Source organism: Primulina eburnea, chromosome 6, assembly GCF_022965805.1.
Source record: "Primulina eburnea isolate SZY01 chromosome 6, ASM2296580v1, whole genome shotgun sequence".
NCBI lineage: Eukaryota > Viridiplantae > Streptophyta > Magnoliopsida > Lamiales > Gesneriaceae > Primulina > Primulina eburnea.
In genome coordinates this window covers 10,396,465-10,400,505 of record NC_133106.1, presented here as the reverse complement: position 1 = coordinate 10,400,505, position 4,041 = coordinate 10,396,465, and the positions used below count along the sequence as shown (strand labels likewise).

The following is a 4,041-nucleotide window of genomic DNA, read 5'->3' as shown; positions in this document are numbered from 1 at the left end:
AATTTCTTGCAGACGCATAGCCGACCCACTCATGATCATCCCATCAATCTTTCTACTCAAAGCCTCTAACTGTGCTGAAACCGCAGACAAATCATTAACTTGATGAACTCCAGCACCTCGTCTCTGCCTATCAGACTGAGGATGATAGCTACTCGCAGCCATCTCCTCCAATAACTCATATCCTTCCTCAGTCGTCTTTCTCAGTAAGTTACCACATGCAGCAACATCTATCATAGTACGGTTAGGAGTAATCAGACCATAGTAGAAAGTTTGAACAACTAACCCAAGCGGTAGCTCATGGTGTGGACATCTCCTCAACAAGTCCTTGTAGCGCTCCCATGCCTCGTAAAGTGACTCGTTCTCATATTGAGCAAACGTAGTAATGTCGGCTCTAAGCTTCATAGTCTTCGACGGAGGAAAGTACTTGATCAGGAATGCCTTTGCCATATCCTCCCATGTAGTGATAGACCCTACAGGCAAACAGTTTAACCACGACTTAACTTTATCTTTCAGTGAAAATGGAAATAAGCGCAAACGAACAGCATCATCAGACACGCCATTAAACTTAAAAGTATCACAAATTTCAAGAAAGTCAGCTATATGAGAATTAGGGTCGTCAAGTGCACTTCCCCCAAATTGAACAGTGTTCTGAATCATCTGGATGATAGCTGGCTTGATCTCAAACTGATTAGCTCGGATGACTGGTCTTACGATGCTTGGACGTGCTCCATCAAGAGACGGCTGTGCATAATCCAACATTGGAATGCGACGTGGTATCTCAACTTGTCTATTTTCACGCTGTTCCTCTCCACGTTCTTGCTCGTGTCTTTCCATCTGTTCTTTGAGTCTTTGTTGTTGTCTTCGACGTCTAGCTGTGCGTTCAATCTCGGGGTCAAAAGGCTCAAGCTTAAATTCGAGTGATCTTCGCATGCACCGCAAGAGAGATCTGCAACACAATGAGAGTATCAAATAACAATAAAATAAATAATACTAAAGAATTTAAACGAGAAATAAAAATTGTGAATCAACAGTCCTCGGCAACGGCGCCAAAAACTTGATCGAGCAAAACTTGCACAGTGAATAGTCCCAAAATTTGTTGTATAATTAAAAGCTCGATTTAAATATCGCAAGTGCACGATAGTCAAGTTATAATAAACGTAAGTGAATACGAGTATCGTTCCACAAGGACTGCGTTACAATATCTTTATTTCCAAGTAAATTTCTTCAGCAACGATAGATTGAGTTGGTGATTAAACTAAAGTGAATTTAATAACTAAAATAATTAACGTGCAAGAAAAAGCAATCAAGAAATCAATGATTAAATTGGATTAAAATCAAATGAGAAACGAATTTGTTGGGAATTATCAGTTCACCTACCGCTCGTGTTCAAATAATTATACTCGACTTTTACTCGTGCATTCGACGGAATTCCCTAGACTAATTAATATACTCTGTCGAGCTATATTAATACTAATCATAAACATGCAGTAATCAAGTATCCTCAATTATTTAACAGTTCACGATTGCATTACGTTCTATGGAATCCACTAGCTTTCATCCGGGTGAATTATCACTATCGACACGTATCCAATTCCGTATATCTACTAAAATTGTAAATCCGTGGTCTATACTATTCGATCCTATTGTCAATTATTCTATCGAAATCATCAACAACATGAAATAATCAAAGGAAGTTAGCTAGACTTCAATTGAAATAAGAAAGCACAAAAGCATAAACAAATCACTCATAGAAACGTCGAGCAATAATGTTGAACAACGAGTACGGGGTAGGATCCCCTCAAATCCCAACAAATCTAGAGTTTAGCCACTAAAATTCATAATAAAAACCAACAACAATCTAAGAAATAAAAACTGAATAATGAAAATACTAAAGATGACGACGGATGACGGCCACCACGCGTGGAAATCTCGAGGTCTTCGAAATCTCCTTTGCTCCTCGCCTTTTCTCCAAGAAAATCTGATGAAAGTGATGAAAAATCGCCCAAAACGCCGCCTCTCTCGTGTATTAGGTCTATGGTGTAGAATAGAGTCCAAAAAAAAGGAAACATATCTTTTCAAATCTCGCAGCTCGCTAGGGCGATTACTTTTGACCGCTGGGGCGAGTGGTTCTCGAATTAAAATCATCGGCTATGTCCATGGTCTCGCTGGGGCGGTCACTTTGGACCGCCCTAGCGAGAGGTTCACGCAGAAACTCCTCGGCTAGACCAACATTCTCGCTGGGGCGGTCACTTTTGACCGCCCTAGCGAGATCTCTTCGCTGCTTTGCCAAATAACATCCCACTTTTCGGTCCAATTCCTACAAAACAACCACAAAATACACGAGATCAGCCACATGCTAAATAATGATAGAAAAATGCTAAATTAAACTAAAACAAACTAATGTGATGCATGAATGCGACTCGAAAACAACACTAAAAACACGTAAAAACGAGTCCTATCAGATATGCAATAGATTTAAAGTTTATGTAGTTCAATCTCTTATTCCACAACAGTTTTTAGAAAATTTGGAAGTTTAAAGACAAACTGGTGCATAAGGTTGATCAGTCCAACTGACTTTGTAGGTATTCTCACAACGATTTCCAGTTAGGATGACATCATCAGTTGAGTCTCTAACTGAACAAGTGTGTCTGTCAAACTGAACTTAGAATTTATCGTCGCATAACTGACTGATGCTAATCAAGTTATACTTCGAATTTTCAACTAATAAAACATCTTTAATAGTAAAGTTACCATGGATAAGCTTACACTTACCCACTGTTTTACCTTTGAAGTTGTCACCAAAACTGATGTTTGGACCAGTGTATTTGATCAGTTGGGATAGCAAACTTGCATCGCTTGTCATATGACGCGAACAACCACTGTCAAAATACCAAGTTGATTCTTTGTTTGCACATGTCACCTGCAATCACACACAATATATAATCTTGGTACCCACAACTATTTGGGTCCTAAACTGATTAGTCCTTTAGGAACCCAGACATGGACTAGTCTAACTGAATTTCCAGTTGTTGTGTTCCAGATAGTTTTTCTCGGCTTGTGTGTGCTTGGTGTGTAGTGTGCAGATGGAGCAATATGAGTTTTAGCCTTCTTCAACTGGTTATTCAGTCAATATCTTTTATGATCTGGCTTGCTGTTATAGTAATTAGAGTAGCCATTTGAATAGTTCAATTATTTATTACATAACCTTTTTGATGACTGACTTTGTGGGTCAGTTGAAATTTTTGTGCTATAACAAATACCATACCTTCTAGCCTTGTCATTATTTTTAATAAGTTGTATAACTGGTTTACTTGGCTCTGGTTGTTCTTGTACCATAACTAATTTTAGAAAGTGCATGTATTTCCCTTTGTTCATGTTCAGCTTTGGCTGAGTATCACTTGTGGAATTTTCATCTTTGTTGCTGAACTCTAAACAAGTTTTATCGGTAACTGATTTTTGTTCATCTTGTATCAGCTAATGCAACAGATGATTTGTTCTATGCTTCAAGCATCAACTATTGAATCATTGCTTGATTCTTGCTTCTTTCAGCATTGAGCTCAGCAGTCTCCCTTTTAAAACTCAACAGCTCAACTGATTCATCAGTTTCAGTTTTATTGTCTGAGGGATCATTTTTCTTTGCTCTGGCCTTCTCAAAAGATAGGGCAAGCTTGGGATACTCATTCACCATTTCATGAAGTGTAGAAATGAGTTCATCTCGTATGAAATCAGTTGAGATAAAGTCAAATACTTATTGACTGGTTGACTCCAGTTCTGTGTCATCAGCCATTTGACACTTGACTTCTTGATCATCATCACTGAAGCAGCTCAAGCTCTCAGATTCTGAATCATCACTATCAGATTCTGCCCATCTTGACTTGTTTTCCTCAGCTAGAAGCACCTCATGCTTCTTTCTGTAAGATTTATTGTCATCTTTCGATCTTCTCTTGTGCTCATAGGATTTATTTCCCTTTTTAGTTGAGCCTCGACTGTCTTTCTTAGGCTTAGGATAGTCAGCAATGAAATGACCAGTTTTGACACAGT

General features: G+C 38.6%; 1 non-coding gene across 1 annotated transcript; it reads left to right on the top strand.

The window, feature by feature from the left end:
- The first annotated feature begins 292 nt into the window (after window positions 1-292).
- On the top strand, window positions 293-399 carry LOC140835594 (small nucleolar RNA R71). The gene has a single exon (XR_012118917.1). It is a non-coding gene; the product is annotated as a small nucleolar RNA R71 (small nucleolar RNA).
- The last annotated feature ends 3,642 nt before the right edge of the window (window positions 400-4,041 follow it).